Source organism: Enhydra lutris, unplaced genomic scaffold, assembly GCF_002288905.1.
Source record: "Enhydra lutris kenyoni isolate GAN:26980312 unplaced genomic scaffold, ASM228890v2 scaffoldscaffold91, whole genome shotgun sequence".
NCBI classification, from domain to species: domain Eukaryota; kingdom Metazoa; phylum Chordata; class Mammalia; order Carnivora; family Mustelidae; genus Enhydra; species Enhydra lutris.
In genome coordinates this window covers 815935-838991 of record NW_019154175.1, presented here as the reverse complement: position 1 = coordinate 838991, position 23057 = coordinate 815935, and the positions used below count along the sequence as shown (strand labels likewise).

The window sequence follows — 23057 nt, the reverse complement described above, 5'->3', positions numbered from 1 at the left end:
GGAGCACTGGTCTCTAGAATGCGGTTGGCCATTCTGCATTATTAGTCTTGCACATTCAGATTATCTTAAATATAGGGTGCCAGTAATTAGAAAAATGCTTCATTGTTCTTCTGAATCAAGGTATGCGTGTTGGCTTACTAAGTTTTAGCTTGGCTATTACAGCCACGCTCAGAGCCCTTGAGAACCACACGTCTCATTCACCTTGACTGGGAAGGGGAAAGTGGCCAGATCGCCTGCATGAAGATATTTGTGTCTGAGGCAGAGTGTAGAAATAATTCATGGCACGTTGCCTCACTGCTTTAATGAACCCAGAAAGCACTTTGGGTAATGCATCATTGAGGGCACGCACGGCAGAGCTTCCTTGTATACAATTGAAGCGTGAACTTATTTGCATTTCAGTTTGCTCCCTCTTTTAGATTTAATTAGATTTCAGACTTCAATCGATTTATTAAATGAATTTCTCACTGCTTAAAAGGTGTAATATGCTCATGACAGTAGCTTTTCCCCAACACTCTTTCTCATTTCTTCATGCCCCCAAGATCTCAGCTTCTGGCTTGGATGTAAAGCCAGAGGTTATTTTCCAGAGCTGCTGTGCTGTATCAATGTAGCTGCTTTTGTGCTTGGAGACACTGGAGCCGGGGGAAGGTTATGGTTTTTGTCCATTTTGTCTGACATGAATGTACCTCTTGTAGATTTGCCACTAGTAAATCCAACTAATGCACAGTAAAGCACTATCTTCTGTTTGGGTGGCTCTTTATCACTGTGAATCTTTCTACTGTTATTTTGGCGCAACATTTACAAACCTTTATTTTTATTACAATGAGGGGAGCATTGGGACTCTTCAAATGGTGGGAAATTAAATGTAATGAATCAAACCGTATTAAGGATTCGCAAGATGAGCTGGAGAGCTTGACCATAAAATGCAGTAATTTAGTGATGTCCCACATTTGTTTAGAAGAGTAGAATGTTGCTCTGAGCCACTGGAGGATCTTAATCCCATATTATTGTTACCTACCTGCATGAATTTAAGTCACTTGTTGGACCACTGGGCTGTGATGGCCCCATCTGGGCTCCTGATACCTTAAGGCAGGAGAGAAGTCTGCTTGATTTCTAAAGACTCCTTCCAGCTTCAGGCTATGTGTGCGTCTGTGTGTTTGTGGGGCAAGGGGAAGTAGTATGAACAGGAAATCCATTTGTGATTATTTTTAGCAGTGTGATCTAGATACATAATGTCCATAACACAAAGTAGAAGAAGTGATATTACAGGTTGTATTTTTACTTTCTGAATTAGCTAGGACTTCAGATCAAAGTCAGCTATGCCCAGCTTCATGAAGGAAGTTATTTTTACTTTATGTACTGTGTATCTCCAAATGTACTGTATTTTGAAAGTCCAGTTAGAAAGGTATAGCAGTTAGAAAGATATACCAACCAAAGTAGGATAACGCAAGTATAAATCCATTTTTTTTAAGATTTTATTTATTTATTTGACAGACAGAGATCACAAGCAGGCAGAGAGGCAGGCAGAGAGGCAGGTGGAGAGAGAGGAGGAAGCAGGCTCCCTGCTGAGCAGAGAGACCCATGCGGGGCTCGATCCCAGGACCTTGGGATCATGACCTGAGCTGAAGGCAGAGGCTTTAACCCATTGAGCTACCCAGGCACCCCTAAATCCATTTCTATAATGTAATGTAAACCTATTTTTTTAAAAAGATTTTCTTTATTTTAGAGAGGAAGAGTGGGGAGAAAGTGGCAGAAGGGGAGGGAGAGGGATAAGCAGACTCCTCACTGAGCATGGAGCCCCACATGGGACTCTGTCCCTGGACCCTGAGATCACAACCGGAGCCAAAATCAAGAGTCAGATGCCCAACCAACTGTACTACCCAGGTGCCCCAATGTAAATCTATTTCTATGATAAAAACACAAATCCATTTTTCTACAGAGCAAAGGCTGTGTTCAGAATGCTGTGAATTCACAATTTAGAAAAAAAGTATTAAGCAAAGCCCAGTGGCAAAATGGGATTGTGGCTGAATGGCAGGCTCATCTTCGAGGAGAGGGCTAATTGTTCTTTATTTTTGTAAGACTCAGCATGAACTAGGTTGTGTAAGAAGTCTGTGAATTAAAAAACAAAACAACTTCTGATTTTCTACCTGTACATTATTCATTTAAGGAACGATAAACCCTATTATTAACCCCAGGCTTGATTTCTCTCAAAGGGAAGAATGGAAAAGTGCCTGACTGCTCTGGAGTCTTTTTCCACTGGAATATTCCCACAGTCTTTCTGTGTCTTCCATGACAGTGAAGAGTACCGCTCTTCCTTAGTTAATAGGACATTCCGCATTTTTACTTTGATATTTCCTTGTGATTAGATTTAGATAGTATGCATTTCAAGTAGGAATACTACAGAAGAAACATTATGATATCACCTCTGGAAGCACACTATGCCCAAAAATTCTCATTAAGTGATGCTAATTTTCATCATCCTGAAAGGATATTGTCTGATTCATCTACTGTGCCATTACCTTTTTCCCCCCTTTGCAACTAATAAATGTTCTGTGGGAGGCACTTTAAGACCCTGCAGATACCGTGCTCATTGTCAGTTGTTTCCCCTCAATTTAGCATTATGGATGGTCCTTGTCTGATCCAGTCGTTACCGTGATGCTTGTAAATGATGATTTTCCAACTTTGGCACTGACCAGTTGGCATTCTGTTGTAAATAAGAGACTTTCCCCTGTTGAAAAAAAATTTGTTTATTATCTAAATGGTTGTACCGCTTCCTAATTTTTAGAGGTTCATAATTCATAACTGTACTTAACTTTTTAGTGCTAGGATTGCTCCATTCTCAGCCAGGGGAAGACCTGTCCACTTGATTTGGACATGCTCAAATGGTATTTGGGAGGGATACCTTATACGTGCAGACTCTGCCCTGCCAATCACTCTTCTCTCCTTTGTGGCCCCTGACGTGTCTATAAATAAGTCCAGGGTCATGTTGTATATGTGAAAAGTACCAGTAAGCTGAAGTTTTTGGAGTCCCTTTGCTCCTCACTGAGCCCAAACTTGAACCTCAGTATCTTGCCTCACACCAGTGGCTACCAGAAGCACAGCAGAAGAGGATACATGAGGATGTGGATGAGGAAGGAGAAAGGACAAAGAAGCCAGACCTCCTTCCATGCAAGAGTGGGCCCAGGACCTAATGGGACTAAGAATGGAGAATGCATCTGTGCTAGGACATGGAACACAGAGTCTCAGAGTACAACCACTCCAAGGTAGTCCTTTTCTCTGTGAGCTCAGGATCAGGCTCCAGATACTTGTTCACCAGTTTGCTTTTGGTCAGAGCTATTATCCTTATCGTTGTCCTTGTCTTTATAGATGCTTAGAACAAGGCCCCTCTCGTCGCCCCCTTGGGCACCCAGCAGACCTGACGTGTGACCTTCTCCACCAGCAGTGCTCTGGGTTCCAGGGCCACTCAGGCCGTGCGATCTCAGATTGCGTGCTCTGTGCTCTAGAAGGCACCTGATGAGCTGTACCATTGTGCTTCAGTTTCTCTTAATCCTAAATGAGGGAATAGAATTGGGATCTTTAAGGTCCTCTTCAGCTTTAAAATTTTCTGGTTCTGAAAACTGACGTAGGGATTTTATGTGCTTGAATTAATATTCTCATATATTTGTCCTGACCCATCAACCCTACATATTCTGCTCTTGTGTCAAGCAGAATAGGCACTTTGCATGGGTCATCTTCTTTCATAATTTCTTATCCCCCCAAATTATCCCTAGTGATAGAAGTCTAATCAGGATGTTAATTAATGCATTTGCTAGCTATAACATAGAGATGTGTAGGCACAAAGTATTTTCCCAATAAAGGAAATGAATTTCTGTAATAGCCTGTTAAAGACCAAATTTCTGAGTTCTTCCTAAGACTATATTAAGTTAATGCTTACCCATAAGGAAGCCACTCCAGTCAGTTTCTCAGTTCTTCTTCACTCATTTTGAAGGATTGTTCTGGAGATGTTAAAAGTGCTATTCACATTAATAATTAGAGCTTTTATCAAGAGACTGGCTGCTTTGGTAAGTACTCTCACTATCTGCAGCCCTGGGTGTGTGTCCATTTGAATGGACAGTCAGGGTCCGCACCCAGACTTTCCTTATGGGACAAGAACAGTGTTTCCTATACAATCACACCGACTACTGAGATTATTAACTCCAGGGGATTTGCCCCCAGTATTTGTAATTCATTTATAACAATACTTTTCTATGGTTTGTATACTTAGAAAGTTAAGAGTTCTACAAACTCAAGAGTCAAGATCATTCAGCTTGGGAATCGCTGTCTCGGGTCAAGCCTCTTGGTTATCTTCCTGCAGGCTTTGGCCACAGGCAGTCAGTGTTCCCTCCCCCATGTCATTAAACCCTGCACAGGCTGCTGGCCTAAAGGAGAGCTTGATTTGCTGATTATGCCATAGTTTGAAAGCTTCTTCAGCAAGAAGGGAGAAGTCTGCCTCTGCACAATGTGAAAAAGAGGAATAATGAAGTCCCCAGTCTCTCTTAACCCAAAGCCATATCGTTATTTGTTGTTTTCACAGGCTGTTCTTCATACCTGTGATGTAATTTTCCAAGTTTCACTCCCCAGAAGTCCATATCTTGGTGCAGAGGAGTATGGGGTGGGAGAGGATGGAAGGGAACGGGGCTGCTGTGCCGTGCAGCTTGGTGGCTGGGGAGTAGCCAGAAGATTAGCTCTGATGGCAAAACAGATGCTTTGTGGGGAGAGGGAAGGACCCGGGGCCAAGGGAGAGAACAAAGGGAGTTATGTAGCTTTGAGGATGTGGTAAGGGATGCTATGCCCAGAATTAATTAATAGTTAAAAGTAATGAAAAGCAACCAGGAGGGCTTTTCAGCAATGGAAGAGGACAAACCGTTTCCTGCAGAGCTACATGTCATCTATTTGAGTTTCTTCCAGTTAAAGGACAAGGATCAGGAGTGTTCGAAGGGAGGTTCCTGGTGGTCGCCACAGAGCCCTGTCTTCTTCTACATTCATTTTGACAGTTAGGAAGCTTTTGTGTTTCACTGTGCCGAGACCTGAGCCATAGATAGTGAATGGATAGTGAGTGGCCAGGAATAGAGGTCAGGGCTGCTGCAGAAGCTGACAGATCTACACTGTAGGTTCATAATACAGAAGGGACATATGTATGAGGGTCATCTGGCTCTTCCTTCCTTTCTTCTGGGTGAATGCCCTTCTATCACAGGCGGACTTCCCAGATTCTTCTTTCAAGTCTTGACTCAGTTGTCACCTCCAAAATGAGGCTTACCCTAACTATTGTGTTAAAAGTTGTACCCCACATGCCACCCATCCCTCTTACCCTGCTCTACTTTTTCTTTTTCCTCTATTACTTCCCCTCCCCTAACACACTGTATGGTCCTGCTTACCGATAATGTGAATTTTTCATTGTTTCTTTCTCTCCCTTTTGGAATGGATCATGTTTGTCTGTTTTACTCATTGGTGTATTGTGAGAGCCAAAACAATGCCTAGCACATGGTAGATGTTCAGTTATTATTTGCTCAATGAATGAATGAAATAAAGTAAAAACAATTACAGATAGCAAATAAGACAACATAGGGTCTTGGAGGAATTCCATTATCAAGTTTGGTATAAGAGAAAAAAGAAATTTCCATACTAAAATTGGACAATAGAAGCCAGGCTCTCCTGCATGGTTTATGACAAATTTGGTCAACTGAAAAATCCTACGTCGTGGGTTTTCCACCAGTGCTTGTTCTTTTAAGATTCCATCTCTTTGATTTAAAAAAGTCACCAGTTTGATATCATTTCCTTTTGGTACAACTGGATTTAAGTGCTGTGTAGGTTATTTAAAATGTGATGGTTTGAAAAAGGTTGTGTTATTGCTGGTGATTGGTGTTCTGCTGGCCTTGAAAGGCTGAGTGGGAAGTAGGGGATTAGCGAAGCAGAAGGCAGGGAGTGAAAGAAGAGAGGGAAGTAAACCCAGGGCCAGGGCTAACTGAACTGGGATTCTTTAGGAGGAGTGACTGAAAAGTCACTCTAAGAGGCTGTTGGTTTAACTTCATAATTGCTCTACATAATTAAACACATAAATGTTGAGGAAACACCGATTAAAGGCATCCTGAGAGAGAAGCAGGCCTAATTGGAGAATCTTATTTTGTGCTCCATGACTCACAGTATTTCCAACTGTCCCCACGCCATTATTTTGTCTTTTAGCCACCCCCAAGTGTTTTCTCAGTTTCTATTGACCAGGGCCTCTTTCTGCAATGTTCTTTCTCTACTCCATAGCAACTGACATTCAGTGTAGTCTTGGTAACTGTCAACTCCTGTGTTTCCATTTTGTATGTGGAGCTTGTAAAGCTGAAATTATAGGTCGGGCTGCATGCACGCTGATAATCTGTAAATCCAGGAAAACTTCCCATGACCATATGAACCATAGCACACACCTCTTGGATGCTTGCCCTTCGTTAAAGAGGGGCTCAACAGGAAGTTATGGATGCTCCTCCCATGTCACTTCTAAGTCTTTGTTCCCAGAGTTCTATAGTGGAGAAGACCATTAACATCACTCACTGTTACTTCGGTAGGGGGCATAGTCCTTAAGGATTTTCCCATGTCCTAACACAGGGCCTCTACAAACTTCTGAGATGTAAAAGGAAGCAAAGAACATTATGAGTCCATTTTAGTAAGAACAGTAACCTACAAAAAGTCCACTATGTAACTGAAACACATCATTTTGAGATCTGGTAACGAGTACTGTGGCCCCCAAATCAGCCCAGATTTGGTATTTGAGCTTTGCTCCCTGATGTCTGATGAAGGGTCTGGACTCCAGGCACGTAGGCTACAATAGGCCTTCAAGTTATATTGAATGGAGAGGTGGACCAAGTAATGGTTTAGGAGAGAGGAGAAAGAAAAACGTGTTAAACCAGGGTCAGATTTTGGCCTTTCACATATTTGAAAGGAAGAAAAGGCATCTCTGAGCATCTCTGAGAAATTACAGTCATCATCAGGCACTGTGCCAGATCTATGACCACAAGTTGAAATGAATGGAAGCATGTCTCTACTGATATCCATGGGTATCTCCAGTTGGAGTTGAAACCCTCTTTCATAGACTTGATTCTCAGGAGAACTCTCTAGGGGAGTGCCCCCAGATGAGGACAAAGAAACTCAAATACCAAACCTAAATATTTTCACATTCACCCAAGAGGTGGTATTTCAGCCAAATCAAACACTTCAGAAAATTTCCCAGGTTTGACATCTCTGCATGACCTTAGGCAAAATCTTTAATGAGACTCTTACTTAGAACTAATGTTCTTACAAAGGGAATGAAACAGGGACCCTCTGATCTGATGGTGGCATTACACCAGAAATTTAAAGGAGGTCTATGGCATTTTAAGTGTCATGTCTTAATTTTTGTCAAGGGTAAATTCAGAGAAAGATTATGGAGAACTCGTCTAAGAAAAACATTCCATCGTAGAGAATTTTACTTTCAACCTAGAAAAATACTTAAAATATGAAATTACAAAAAAATTTTTTCACACCAGAAGACAGAAATAGTGCATTGTAAAGAGCACCGGGCAAAAAAAAAAAAAAAAAAAAAAGAAAAAAAATGCTCCATATAGAAAACATTGAAGCAGACATTATGTGCTTAAGCTTCTTCATTATGCAGCCATCTCATAAAACCTGCCCAAAGTCACCATTTTTATGAGGTTAAATATAGTGCTTGATAGAAAGTAGGAAGAAATGGAAACGGAACTAAGCTCTCTGTGAGCTTAGTTCGTCTGACTCAAGCCTGGTTCTGGCTGATCAGAGCAGGACCACCCCCATCTCCCGGAATGGGGCTCCCCACTGTATTCTTGCCCCTTCTTCCTCTTTTCTTTTAGGCAAGAGTGGGATCTTTCTGGAAGGCAGATCTCTATCCAGTCCTTCCTTTGCTTAAAAATGTGTAATGACCTATTCCCGGTGCCCTTAGGATAAACTCTGAAGTCCTGTGATGGACTGGCCTGTTCACAGAGACAGTACGAAGGCAGGGCTTACCACTGTGAGCTTGGAGCCATACTTCCGGTTTAGGGTGTCGCCTCAGCCACTTAGCAACTGAGAGCCCTCAGACAAATTATTTACATCGTTGGGCTTCAGCTGTCTGAACTATGAAATGGAGAGGGTGATGATGATAGTACAATCCTGACAGGGTTGTTGTGACGATCAAATACGTTCTAGTACAAAACATTCATATTATTTATTTTCTGCTTTCTGTTTGCCTCTGCCCCTCTACCCTGCCCTATGTCATACCAAAGTATTTGCAGATACTGTTCCTGCCTTCATTCTCTTAATGGGACATATCATCTCCTTTTGTCTCTTTCTTATAAACGGTTTCCTCTGCCTGGAATGTTCTCTCTCTCTCTCTCTCTCTCTCTCTCTCTCTCTCTCTCTCTATCCGTATCCACTCACCTACTACATCCTCTGGTTAACTCTTCCTCGACCTTCAAAGCTCAGACCAGAGCTGCTTTACTCTGAGCAGCCTACCCAGATGTCACTCTGTATGGTACATGCTCCCAGAGCTCCCATTCTTCCTTCTATCCTGACATTTATCACACAGTATAGTAGGTCTTTCCCTGCTTCTGTGAAAAAGGGGTTATATCTCGGTCATTTCTACATACTTGCTGTCTGTATACTGTGTGCTCGTGGACGGATGGGAGGATGATGATCACTGAGGTGTGTAATCTAGTGACAGGAAACCTCCCATGTCCATTTGGTCATAATCACAATTGTGCTAAATCTACCTGAACATATAATCACTCCATCATGTTTTCTGATCCATCACTTGTCCATATTAATTTTTTCTGGTTCCCTGTGCCATCCCCTCCTTATCCTGATTGGTGTCCTCTAAGCTTGCTCCTCTCTGCCAGTCTCTCAAGTAGGCACTTGAAATTGAGAATAACCCTCTGGGTATGGTCTAGTGAGCACAAAGACACATTATTAATTCTTTTGTTCCTCTGCTAAAGCAGACAGATGCTACGTTTGGTTTGTTTGTTTGTTTGTTTTGTCTCACAGTTCTGTTGATTCATGAGCTCACTGTCTAGGATGACTGCAGTGTTTTTGGCCCGAGCGAGCGGTTGGAAGTATGGGGTTGCCATCAACGACAGGGGAGGCTATGGGAGGGGCAGGTGCAAGGGGATCGTCAGAAGTTTACTTTCGGATGTGCTAAGTTCGAAATTTCTCTTAGGCATCCAAGTGGAGATATTTTAAAAGGCAAGGAGATACATGGATCCGGAGTACAGGAGAGAGGTCTGAATTGGAAATGCCAATTTGGGAGTTTTAAGCCTATAGATAGCATTTAAAACGAGGTAGTGAGACAACCATGAGTGTGTAGAGAAGAGGATCCAGGAAGAAGGAGCCCTGACTCTTTGACAGTGACAGTTTGGAATCAGCAAAGACATCTGAGAAGGAGCAGCCCATGAGGTCTGAGGGAAATCAGGAGGGAGTGATGTCCTGGATGACTGAACGCAAGTCCAGGAGGATATTTACAGAACGGATTACAAACTTAAAATGTCCTCTGTTACGCATATTTGTATTAAGTGTGCAGTAAATATTTAATATACATATATCTTTACATAGGTATATAATGAGAGATTCATATAATGAATTGCATCTGGGGAAATACCAGCAGTTTGAAGGCCTGTGTGCTGGGCCCAGTTCTGTTGTTCTTACGTTTTAGACTTAAGGCAAATTAAATAGCCTTTTTTGAGCATCATATTTTACTCCTCTGGAAAGTGGGGATTTTAATTCTTGTCTCACTCTCAGTTATTGTGAGAAATCAGTTGAAATAATAGCTATAGATATGGTTTGTTAGTACACATTCTATCTATATAAATGCATATTCACAAGTCTGTATATGTCTGCATATATGTGTATATGTATACACCGGACTCAAGATAATTGGTGTATTGTAAGTGTCTCTTGAATCACTTAGGTTATGACCAGTTGGTAGGTCATACTCAGTTTCGTGGGTTGCAAACAGCTTTCTGAAAAATGGAGCAGAATAGAAATATCACTATGAATTGCTCAGAGTAAAAGTAAGACAGACTTCTAGAAACTTTTTCTTTCACTTATATACCTGTAGTAGTTATTTGTTTCTGTGTAACGGTTGCCCCAAAACTTAGCAGTTGAAAACAATAAGCCTCTATCATTTCTGGGGGTCAGGGGCTGCCTCCCTGGTTGGTTTGCCTCAGGTTGAAGGCAGGGTCAGGGTTGTAGTCACTGGGACCTGCTTGCAGGTCACTCCTGTGGCTGTTGTTAGGGGTCTCAGCTCCTGGCCACAGGGATCTTTTCTTAGGGCTACCATGATGTCACAGCTGTCCTTCACCAGAGCACATGATTGGAGAAAGAGAACCAGAGAGTCTCCCCAAGACTGAAGCCATAGTCTCTTTTATGACCTAGTCTCGGCAGTGACTCGTTGTCACTTCTGCCATGATTTCACATAGACGGATCCTGGTACCGGGGGACCACACATAGGTATGAATGTCAGAGGTGGGGACCACTGAGGGCCATCCTGGAGCCTGGCTACCACAACCTCTCTATCTTTGTGAGTGTTGGGTTGAGCTATAAAATACGTTTGTTAATGTGGGTCATGTAGAAAAAGATGTTAAAGAAATACTGCTCTCTGGGGCGGAAGTGTCCGTGAGCTGGCAGAAGCCTGTTGCAGAAGCTCTGCTGTTGATCCTCTTCTGCTCCCATGGCTGAGTTCCGCTGACTTTCAGATCGTGAGTGTTCACACCAGTGAGTTTTACAGTGAAACAATCCAACTGAAGTCTAAATGGGCTGTGTGGGACTGCTTGTCCCTAAATAAAATGATCCTGCACCAGGGTCCTTTCATAGCTCCCCTGTCTGATTGCTGTAGTTTTGTATCTTTTACTTGTCTTACAAGTACAGCTCCTGTGTGTGAGCTCCCACTTCAAACCTGTGGCTAGGTTTCTGTAGATATGGTTTTGTGATAGTAGTTATATGTTCTGCCTTTTTTTCCTACTTGCTTATTGGCACGTGAGTGTGGTGTGGGTAGTGATCTTGTGGAAAATTCTACCTGTAGATAAATGGGGTAAATGGAAAGTTTTATGTTTTGGGAAGAGGGATTATTACATGTATAAAGGTGTGCCTTACTTGAATCTTAGAGAATAGATTAAATAGTCCAATAGGACTTTTTTTTTTTTTTAAGATTTTATTTATTTGACAGAGAGAGATCACAAGTAGGCAGAGAGGCAGGCAGAGAGAGAGAGGTGGAAGCAGGCTCCCCACTGAACAGAGAGCCCGACGTGGGACTCGATCCCAGGACCCTGAGACCATGACCCAAGCCAAAGGCAGAGGTTTAACCCACTGAGCCATCCAGGTACCCCAATAGGACTTTTAAAATAATTTGATATACATTGCTGTGAAAAATAAATATATTTTAGCTCTCCTTGCTGGCATGTTATTTTATTTTTTATTTTAAATTTTATTTTATTTTGTTTTTTACATGCATAAGTGACTGAAAAAGAACATACTGTCTTTGAGGTACTAATAGGCTCTAAGCCATCTAGAAGTTTCTAGTTAAACAGTTAAGAGGCCAATAGAAAGCACAACACTAAGTAGAAACATATGGCCACTGGCTCTTAACTTAAAACTGTGGGAGTTTCAGAATGGAGTAGTTTCTTGGGATGAAGTGAGTGCTACCAAATAATTGGGAGCCTTCTGCTGTGGTGTTTACTCTTTGTGCTTGGGGGTGCTCATTCTTGTCAGCCCCGGGGCCTTTGGTCTCTTCTGACCAGTTAAGAACTTGTGACTGAGGGCTTTTCCTCATCTGCTAGGGGACAACTGGAGGACTGTCACTCTCAGCAGGCTCCCAAGGATAGAGGCCTTTTTGTTCCTGATGACATGCTCCCCTAGCATGCTGGCCTTACTGTAGTTTGTAGTTTACGTAGCAGTTGTTTCCTTAAGCGTACGCTCTTGCAAGCAGAGACTTTTCACAGCACCTGGCAGTATCTGGTCTGAGGTAGAGGCTTGATGAGTATTTGCTGGGGAGAGGAGGGAATTAAATTCCTTATTCTCTTAAAAGGGTTTATCTTCAGACGAACAGGTTTGTGGTTCAGTATGCGTACGATGCTACTTTTCCTTGGTGTTTTCATTAAAGGTAGTCTATTTTAATTTTCCTTGAAATCTGTGAACTTTAAATTGTTGGAGACAATTTACAATGTAATTCCCATTTTTTGAAGTAAGAACTCTTTTGCCTTTGAAGTCCATGTCACTTTTGGTAACATCCAAAGGGAAAGGTGTTTAATTTTAGTAACACAGATGCTGACCACTGACAGCTTGAGTGAGCAGGTTGAGGACTGCAAGCTAGAGAACTTTGAAGATCCCTTTAGGTTCCAGCCCACACATCCCTGAAGGCCAGATTCCTGGTGGACCCAGCAGCCCATCAGTCAGCTGCCTGAAAGGACTTCTTCTCTGTCTGGAATGCTGTCTGAATGGAGGTCTTCTGGAGAAGTTGCTCTAGGTGTGGGCTCCCAACCTGGCTCTGATATTAAAACTACGGAAAACAAAGGCAAATGTTTACATGGTGGTTTATGAAAAGCCAAGAGCTTATGTGTGTGTAAGCTCTCTGCCCTGATATCTCTTGATTTGAGATGATTCGATTTCCCTGCTGCCTCTGTTGTGCTGATGGCACTCATGCAGCTTGTCCCGTGCAGTCCCAGTAAGAGCATTCATGTTAGGCTGCTTCCAGCGTCAAGCCTCACACCACGACCCAGCCCTGCAGAGCTCCGTCCCCGTGTCTCTGCTCCTGCCTCTGCTAGATTGTGATGTGGGTTATTCTCCCACTGACAGATTGTTGCTGTATGGCCGCCTTTATTTTGTTCTTTGGATTTCCATAAAGAGAACTTGATAGAAAATTATAGAAGGAAAAATAGTCATATTCACTTTGATTAGCTGGAGCCATCTAGGTGAAAGAGACGTCCGAGGAGAAACTAAGAAGTTTTGCTAGTAATTCGTGAGTACAGGAGAGGCTGCAAAGATTTGGGGATGTGGTTGTTTTAAACTCTGGAATCTGATTATATCCTAGATGGTCAAGTAAGGGGTAAATACCAGAGAGGCATTCTTATCAAGGCTCTGATATATAACAGATATGAAACTAAAACAGGAGGGAAAGGATATAATTTAGTGAGAATGAGACTAATACTGAATTTCTTTTAAAATTTGTTATTAAGTATCACTTTTAGATGTTAATGACCATTATTTTTGAATTCCAGCTATAGTAAAGAATATTTTATTTCCCTATTAAAAAGGAGGAAAAACCTGTGTACCTCACCCCAGTTAAATACTCTTGAGTTTCATATCTGTATTTTCAACTTGGTTGGCCTTGGATTACTGACAGTGGAAGAACCAAATGTTTGATGACTCCAAGGGGCAAAGCTAGATCATTGACATGATCATGCGATGGCAGTTTTTCAAATCACAGTGGGCAGCTTCATCAAACACGTATCATGAAGGACCCCTCATAGTAATGTATCTACAAGAGAAAAGCTGTACTTTGTAATGAGATTTTAATAACAGGATTGGCTGGAAAAATCTATGTACAGAGAAGACATTATTGGCTTTTAAGATTGTGTTAACGTTTGCTTTGTGTTAAACTTTTGTGACCTGCTAGCATGTTTTGGGTGAATGTTGACTTGTTGCCCAGTTCCGGTCTCCAGCCTTTCGAGGCCCGACCTACTTTATTGTGGTTCCTGAAGCACTGGGTGTCTTGGGCCCAGTTTACTTTATAAATGGAAGCTGAGGCCCATGTCTCTGCATAATCTTTTCCTGAAGGGGGAATAAAAGGCAAAAGTCATGGGGCGCCTGGGTGGCTCAGCGGGTTAAAGCCTCTGCCTTCGGCTCGGGTCATGATCCCAGGGTCCTGGGATCGAGCCCCGCATCGGGCTCTCTGCTCGGCGGGGAGCCTGCTTCCTCCTCTCTCTCTGCCTGCCTCTCTGCCTGTTTGTGATCTCTGTCTGTCAAATAAATAAATAAAATCTTTAAAAAAAAAAAAAAAAAAGGCAAAAGTCAGATATTACTCTGCATTTGGAGATAATTCGGTAGTTGGGTTGTCAAAGGCAGCCTGGGTGGGTGGATCAGCAGGGAGATATCAGGGACATGAATTTCTCTCACTTTGTCTCGCTACTTCTGGTGGCGTTGTGGGCACAAATGCTGCCTGGAAGAAAGGAGAGCATTGTGTTGCCATTCCCTATGGCTCTGGGGCCAGCTGCCCTTCAACTCAGCAACACTTTAGATTCCAACCCAGTGATGTTCTGTGGGAGTCACTGCCAGTTGGCTTCCATGGGGGGAGCTGAAGCGCCATCCACTTCTCTCTCATGATAGCTTTGCCTCATCTTTTGTTAAAATTCTTTGCTTTTGCTCAATCTTCTGTTCTCTGCACCCACCATGTGTCACAGTGGGACCCCCCCCCCCAGATAAACAAGAAACAACCTCGGTTGTCTTGTCCTTCTTCAGCTACTACCCTTCTCCTCCCTCTTCAGAACCAAACCGATCATAGGAGTTATTTATATCCCACTGTCTCTGCTTCCTGTCCTTTTCATTCACTCTGCTCTCGGCTCTGGTCTGGCTTCCGTTTCCACCACTTGATGAGACTTGATGCACTTGTCAAGCTGCCAATTACCTCCATGTTGCCAGATATGTTTGGGAGACATTTTTACATGAAGAGATGAAAAGCCAGATGAACTTAGACTCTTACCTCACAGTGTGCACAAAAATTAACTTAAAATAGATTAAAGACTTGACAACAAGGTGTGATGTCATAGTGATTCTTTTTTTTTAACTGTCTATAAAGCACACTTAATAAACGACATGTATGTTTTTACTGGAAAAATAGATTAAAGACTTACATTTAAAAACCAAACTTAAAGATTTATTTATTTATTATTATTATTTTTTTAATTTATTTGACAGAGATCACAAGTAGGCAGAGAGGCAGGCAGAGAGAGAGGAAGGAAAGCAGGCTCCCAGCTGAGCAGAGAGCCCGATGCGGGGCTTGATTCCAGGACTCTGGGATCATGACCTGAGCCGAAAGCAGAGGCTTTAACCCACTGAGCCACCCAGGCGCCCCCCAAACTTAAAGATTTTAAGAAGAAAGCATAGGAGAAATAAATCTTTAGGACCATGAGTTAGGCAAAGATGTTTTACATAAAGATACTAATACATGATCCACCATTGGAAAAAAAAAAAACCCTGATGGATGGATTTTTATAAATTTAAAACTTTTGTGCTTTCAGAGGTACTTTTAAGAAAAGACAAGCTACAGACTGAGACAAAACATTTTCAAATCACCTATCAGATAAAGGAGTTGTTTCTGGAATACACACGAGGATAGGAACTCAGCTGTCGTGTTCACGCTCGTATCCCAGTCATCTCTTGCAGGGTCTGAAGGTGCTCTTCAGAATCTAGAAGGTGCTCAATAAATATTTGCTGGATGAACGAATGCATATGGCATTGAAGCAGTTTGGGGAAGAGCCTCTAGGAACTTCACAAAGTCTGAGGAGGAAAGAAAATACTCTTGAACATTTGCAGAAGGTTTATGAACCCCTGGCACCCACTGTATTTGTTCCTTTTTGTGCTGTGGGTATTATCTCTGTGCCACAGTTATAAACCCTGAGATGTGGAGAGGTGATTTTTCTGCCCGCAGTCAGATGTTATTAAGTGAGATAACCGGAGCTCAGGCCTTGAATTTCTAATTCTACATCTTGGGAGATGTGGTTTCTGCCATAAAGCTCTTCACTCCTGAGCTGTTTATGCCTGGAACTGGCACCTTCTCTCTTGTTCTTTCTCCAACATTGTGAAATGCCCAGATGTCCAGGCTTTTAGCCTGTTTTCCCAGAATTTGCTCCCTAATAATCTGATGGCAGACACACTTTCTGATGCAGTGAAGAGCATGTCCTGTGAAGACCCAGTACCGTTTTTTTGTTTTTTGTTGTTGCTGTTGTTGTTTTACTGTTACCTTTTAGAATTTGTCTTCATGGGCTGTGATTCTTACTTTCTACTTTCCCATCAGACTTTGGTATTTTACCAAATGTGCTTTGGCTGCCAACTGGGGTCTTACTGGCCCAAGTTCACTTTTACTTTTCCCTGGTCCCCCAGCATCACTTTTTAAAAAGTTTTTGTTCAAATTCCAGTTAGTTAACATACAGTGTAATATTAGTTCCAGATGGACAATATAGTGATGCAACATCTCCATACATCACCCAGGGCTCATCACAGCAAGTGTCCTCCTTCATCCCCATCACTGATGTCCCCAACCCCCCACCCACCCCTTCTCTGGTAACCATCAGTTTGTTCTCCATAGTTAAGAATCTGTTTCTTGGTTTGCTTCTCTCTCTCTCCCCTCACCCTGCCACTTTTGCTCATTTGTTTTGTTTCTTAAATTCCACATGAGTGATCACACAGTATTTATTTTCTCTGATTTATTTCATTCAACATAATACTCTAGATCATCCATATTGTTGCAAATGGCAAGATTTCATTTTTTTTTTTAATGGCAGAGTGATAATCCATTGTATATCTACACCACATCTTCCTTATGTATTCATCAGTCGATGGTTGGACACTTGGGCTGTTTCCATAATTTGGCTGTTGTAGATAACCCCCACCATCACTTTTTATTCTTGACTGTCAGCAGGCTCTGAATCTCAAATCGATATGCAGGTTAGGTCCAGACAGGCCCAGGCAGTGGAGAGAGCATAAGAGAGTGAGGGCTTCTGCAGAGCTTTCGTATGACTTCCACCAATAAAGATGGACATGGTATAACATGGTGCCACTTATCACGCAATGTCGTCTGGAAGCCTGTTGCCAGTCTAGGGCATTCTCCAAAAAATGCCAGTGGAGACTAGGAGGAGGCTGTGTGGGGACACACTGAATGATAAAGTAGGGTCTCAGGAACTGCTGGCCGCGGCTCTGGCACTGGTTGTGGAGCTCTGTTTCAGATGACCTCAACTTTTCATCCAGTTTCCTAGTCTGTCAAGTGAGGAAGGAGGTCAGTGCAGACAGACTTGAAGGTCTTTTCCATTCTCTGAAATGAAGCTAGGTAGCCCAGCCAGAAGTGATCAGGGCTTCTTGAGTCTGGGGATAAACTTTATTCTCTTAGTCCTTGGACTTGGTTTTACCTCCAGCTGTCGAAGTCAGTTTTCACACTTCGCAGGCAGGAATGGGAGAGCTTAACCCTGGTGGCCCGCTTGCCGGGTGACCACAGCTGCAGAGGAGACAGTGAGGACTATAGATTGAAGACTTAGAGCAAGGACTGAGATCTAACCATGGTACTTCATACAAACGCTGCCCTGCGTATGGCCTGCCACGCGGCCCTAACAGCCATGGCTCTAAACCATACCTCCCCAGTGAGATGGCATTGGCAGCTTCTGGCCATGGCTCCTTGCTGTTTGGGGATAAAAATATCCCCAGCTCCCAAACAGTGGACGAGCCTCGGAGGAAGAACCGGGAGCCTGGGAGGCAGGCAGCCTAGCAGGGCAGAGCACATCCTGAAACCATGTGTGGGATCTGCTCTGAGTCCTGCCATGGACGTGCTATGTGGGGCTGGCCCTCCCCGCCAAAGTGGGGGCTGCTGCAGGGGTAAACCCATGTGAAGCACTGTGTCAGGGGCAACAAGCCCAATTCCAGTGGCCTGGGAGGCTCTACAAGCACAGCGATCGGGGTGGTAATAACTAAGCCTTTGGAGCTACCATGGGACCCTCAGCGCAGGCCCAGTTTGCGGGTGTGCTGACTGGTCATCAGAGCAGCTGCTGGGCAAGGGCGCGTTCAGACTTTGAGGTGGTTCCTGAAAGTTAACTACAGCAGGGACTTGGAAACCTGAGGCCAGGTGGACCCACTAAGGTCATCCATTCCAGCTTTCTATGCAGTGGTTCGCTCCTCTAAATATTCTTATGACCCATGCTCAGACTCACCCTGTGATGGGAAGTTTACGGCCGTAGGTAGGACATTGTAGCTTTTTGGAAACTTCCTCTCCATGGAGGAAGCTGAAAGCTGCCTCCCGCTGCTGCTCCTAGGTGACATTTGGACAACAAAAACTTTTCTATCCCATCCACACATAAAAGACTTCCTATTTTTGATTTCTGGAAGGAACCAAGAATAACACACGCAAGGTCACTGTTTCTCATGTCTGTTAAGGAAATCCTGGCTTACCGAAGGCTGGTAGCTAGGAGAGATTATTTTCTCAGAAGGTGATAAGGATTGTGCTGCAGTTTGACAGGCATCATATTTCAGGAGAGAAGCCCCATTTCTAGCTGTGGGTATTTATTTTATATATTTACATATGGTATTTGGCGTATCAAATAACCACTTGGGCATCTCCTGTGTGCAGTGTACTGTGCCAAGTGCCAGAGCAGACGGAGGCATCGGGGGTGTCCTGGTACAGCACACCACTCACACTTTGGTTCACGTAACAGATATTTATTGAGTATCTGCTTGGTGACTGGCTCTGGTTCTTGCCCTCTTGGACTTGGCAGTCCCTTGAGGGTTAGAACATTTGCTGTTCATCACACTGTATTGAACTTATCGTTGACTCTGGCATCTCTTTCCTAGGCTCCACTTTCCTTGAAGCAGGGGTTCTGTGTTGTGCATTACTGAATTCCCACTACCTGACACGTGGTAACTATTTGTTAGAAGAATCAGTGGCTGAACACGCAAAGTGAAAAAGCACAGACTTTGGCGTTTGGTACTGAGCCAGGTCCTGACTCAGCAGCTTACTAGCTATGTGATAGGGGATAAGGACATGGGGCTTTATAAAACAGGGATCTACTCTGGCATGTGGTGAAGATGAAGAGAGGTGATACCTAGAGGGCCTAGCCCAGTGCCTGGCATACAATTCTAAAATAAAAAAAGAAAGGCATATTCCCTTTTTACTGTAGTTCCTAAGGTGCCCTTTACATCTATACAGGAAAATTAAGTGAGAAGATACTCTAGACTGTATCTGTGTAAGACACAGCCCTATGTGAGGGGGCAACCCTGAGCCCTTTGGAAGGAGCCCACCTCCGCTTTCCCGTGGTAAAGAGGAAACCCCGTGTTTCACATGAGACAGGCTGAAGAAGTTTTGGAGCTGGATGGTGGTGATGTTTGCACAGCAGTGTAAGTGTGCTTAATGCCCCTGAGCTGTACATGAAAGACATGGTTCAAGTGGAAGTTTTGTGTTATGTGGTTTTTGCCACAATAAATTCATTAAAAAGACCCCAAACTGTTGCCATGATTTACAGTTCTTTCAGCAGGTGAGCTGTTCTCCAAGTAAAGCCAGTCACAGAACATAGTCATCCCCTCACCAGGTGTTACTGTGGGGCCTCCAGAAGCAGCCAGGGCCTGGCTGAACCTTTGGTTGCCTGGTGTGGAACTGTGAGATGCAAGGTGGTCCGCTATTTCACACATTATTTTCCCCTTCCATCCTTCCCTCACTTCCTTGGCTCCATCCTGCGTGAGTCTGTGAGCAAGTCTTTGTACTTGACCACAGAATCCGATCTGAGTCCATCCCTGTCTCTCTGCCCTCATTTCCAGTGTTTCCATCCTGGGGTGAGTCCTCATCACCTCTCAGCTAGACGGCCATGGCCCCCCGCCACGCTTCTGTTCCCATCCTTTCTATTCAGGACACCCAGAGTGTTCTTTTTGATACATAAAGCATGCCACTGCCTCACCGCCTAAATGAATAAAATTTAAACAAATGAAAAAATACCGTTCCCCTGTTAAAGACCCATTAGTGCTTTCCATTGATGTTAACATGAAGTCCAAACTTCTTATATACTGCCTTCTCAGATCTGGTCCCTGCCTCTCTTTCCTACCTTGGCTTGTCCCAGCCTTGCTGGCCTTCTTCCTGTCCTCCAGAGTGCCACATTTCTTCCCACCGCAGAGCTTTACCCAGTCATCCTGCTGCCTGGAACCCTCTCCCTCTGGTCTTTGCATAGCTCGTCCTTTCTGACCATATGGATCTCAACCCAGGTGTCACCTCCTCAGAGAGGACTTCCCTGAGCAGTCGTGTGGCCTGCCGCTCTGTCCTGTCACCTCATGTGCATTCTCTGCTCTCTGATGTTATCTCCTTTATGTAAGTGCTTATCGGTTGTTCACCTCTCCCACCTGGGTTGTGAGTGCCATGAGAAGCAGGACCCTCGTTATGTTACTCCCCCGCATCCTCAGGGCTAGATCAGGGCCCAGCACTTTGAAGGCTCTGACAAAATATCAGTTGAGTGAATGAATGAATACCCACACAGATCAATTGATACAGCAAAGGAGTAAGATGTGGGGGAAGTTCCATTTTCTTCCCCTTACGTTTTTCCTGGTAAGTTTTCTGATGCTAATCCCTCTCCTTGACCTTCTCCATTCCACTGGTTTCCAAGTAACTGGTAACTCATTATAGTATCCCCCAACCTAAGTGTGCCTATCGTGGGATGATTAAAGATGCTCATTGTCCTGGCCCCAAATTCCATCCATGGCCATTCACATTTGCATGAGAAGAAATGTTTTGAAACACCATGCATCATAATCCCTTACTTCTGTGTATTTAGGCCCTAAATTTTAGGGTACATGATGGTGACAGGTGAAGCTGGTATGTACTGGTCCTTCTTCCTGATACGCCAGTCTGAACCAGGGCAGGAGGATGCCTTCCCTGCCTGGTGGCCAGAGCCTGTTCCCATGTATGCTCCCCCCACCCCCCAGCTCTCACATGCAGCTTCAAGGCTCTCGATGAGGCCGCCATGGAATAATTGGTCTTCCTGCTCTCCTGCCTGTTTCCTGAGCTCTGTGCCTGTCCCTCAGCTCTCCAGCTGTACCACCCTTTATGGCACTGCTCAGGTCTTGCCTGCATCCTGGATGAAGTGGCCTTTCTCTGTGGGCTGCACAGTGAGACCTACTATTTCCTTTTTGTGTGGCTTCCCTCTCCTACTGAGTTTTTGGGAATTGGGCTTCCATTAGAACAACTCTTCAAAGTTGGAGGGAAGGAGATTACTATTTATTGAGTACTCACGGGTTTACCAAGCACTGTGCTAAGCCCCGTATTTATGGTATTTCACCTGCTTTGCATAACCTTCCATGAATAAGGATCTCCATTTTCCCATGGAGAAGCTGAAGCTCAGAGCCTGACATGATTCCACTTGCCTGGGGCAGGGCAGCCACATGGGAAGAAGCAGGAATCAGGGCAGGTGGAAAGGGACCCGTTCTTAAAAAGAACAGTAATTTTCAATTAGTAATAATGAGAGGCAGTGAGAGCCTGTGCTTTTAGTGGGAAGAGCAAGCAATTCATGGCTTTTAGGGCCCAGTTTGACTCCCAGATTTGTCCTCTGCTAGCTGGGAGCACTGCAGGTTACTTAGCCCCCGAGCTTTCGTTCCTGCGCTGATGAGTGGAGAGGCCAGCACCAGCCTCACTGGCAACGGCTTGTGTATTGTGACCGAACGTAGTAGTTGCCACCTTCTAGATTCTAAATAATCCCTTCTGTGAGTAGTATTAGGTTTCTTATTACTCCCTCAGAGTCTTCTTTCCCTCTTTCCACCCACCATATTGTGGTTTTCTGTTTCTGTTTTATGCTATGATTCCTGCAACAGAATCTGATGCTTTCTGTGGCTGATGTCTTTGAAAAGGCTGAATAGGTTTTGGATGAGTAAAAGCAGCTGAAATCTTTGTTCTAATCTAAACATACTTGTAGCTCCCATATTGCAGATCCTGGCGAACTTGCAGTTGTTATCCGTCCTATGAATGTTTACTTACATGGCCAAGGAATGTAACCTGTGTTTTGGTTGAGAGGAGAGATCATTTCTGTTTTTCCTTTTTTTTTTTTTTAAATCTGTGTTCAATATGATTGGAGGGAGAACTTAGCATCTCCTCAGGTCAGTGTAATAGCCACTGAAACAAATCAGCTAGCCCTGCAGGTACATCTCCCTTTAGAGCTCTTTTCAGAAGACTTATGAGTAAGTGGAATTTATGTGTCTTGCATTCCATTTTTCTTGAATCATGTGATGACTTCAAGTAAGTGATACAGTGAATGAGGTACTTATATTTTAGCTTTGTTGTTCTGTTCTCTCCTACCCTATGTCCATGACATGTAAACAGATTCTGAGTACATAAAGGGAGCTTGCCATTTAGAGGTACCCAAAGGCATCCTATTGTAATGTCAGTAATTATCTGCTCTATGTCAGGTGAGGTGAGGTGCCAGGCATGCTGGATGTTCCAGGGATGGGGGAGGGGTAAAGCTGGGAGCTAGGGACAGTCAGGGCCTTGGTGGTCAGACCCCAGTGTAGGGTGAATTTCTGTGTCTGTTGCTCATTGTCTGTTGGGACAGAATGAATTCAGGCTTTACTTGGGCAGATAGAACCTGCGAGGCCAGGCTGTTGGGTGGGAAACAATGACCACCATCTAGGTGTTAGGAGGAATGGTCATGTGTGGTGGGCAGCAGCATCATGGTTCCAGCCCCCTAGTCTTTTTACTCATAGCCAGACCCAAAGGGGAGAGAAGGACACTGGCTAAGTGGTCAGAGGTTTAGGGGGAATAAATGAGCTAAATAGAGAAACTAAGGCAATGCCATTCATATGGACCAAGCCAGTTTGGTGGGGCAGGGGAAGCTGTCTCTGAAGGGTCCACCACTGCCCAGGAATTACTGGATGCCCAGTTTGAGGCTAAGCACAGTGGCCAGCTCACCAGCGTGTGCATGGAGCCCCTCTCCTCTCTTCCCTCCCAGGGCAGACCCAGCTATGGACAGGGTTGCTCTCTGGGAAAAAGCTCCAGGGACTATGGCTGGGAGGAACAGGGAAGGATAGAGCTGACTCTTTCCCACCTCTGTTCTTACCTTTGGCCAGCATGGTTTTGTACTTGTAAAACAATTCATTTATGCTGGAGTGAGGAAACATCTGAGATGGCTAGTGTTATAAAAGGGCTCACCTGTTGGCAAAATGTTGCACTCTGCCTTTACAGCCTTTTTTTCTAGAGAGAGAGAGCATAGACTTGCTGAGATACTTTTGCTGCCATAGAGCACTGGTTTGGTCTCAGAATTGCCTGGAGGGCTTGTCAA

General features: G+C 43.9%; 1 protein-coding gene across 2 annotated transcripts in view; it reads left to right on the top strand.

Moving 5' to 3' along the window:
- Positions 1-23057, top strand: part of LOC111162365 (hedgehog acyltransferase) — a 328170-nt gene that overhangs the window by 147835 nt on the left and 157278 nt on the right. The window lies entirely within an intron of this gene.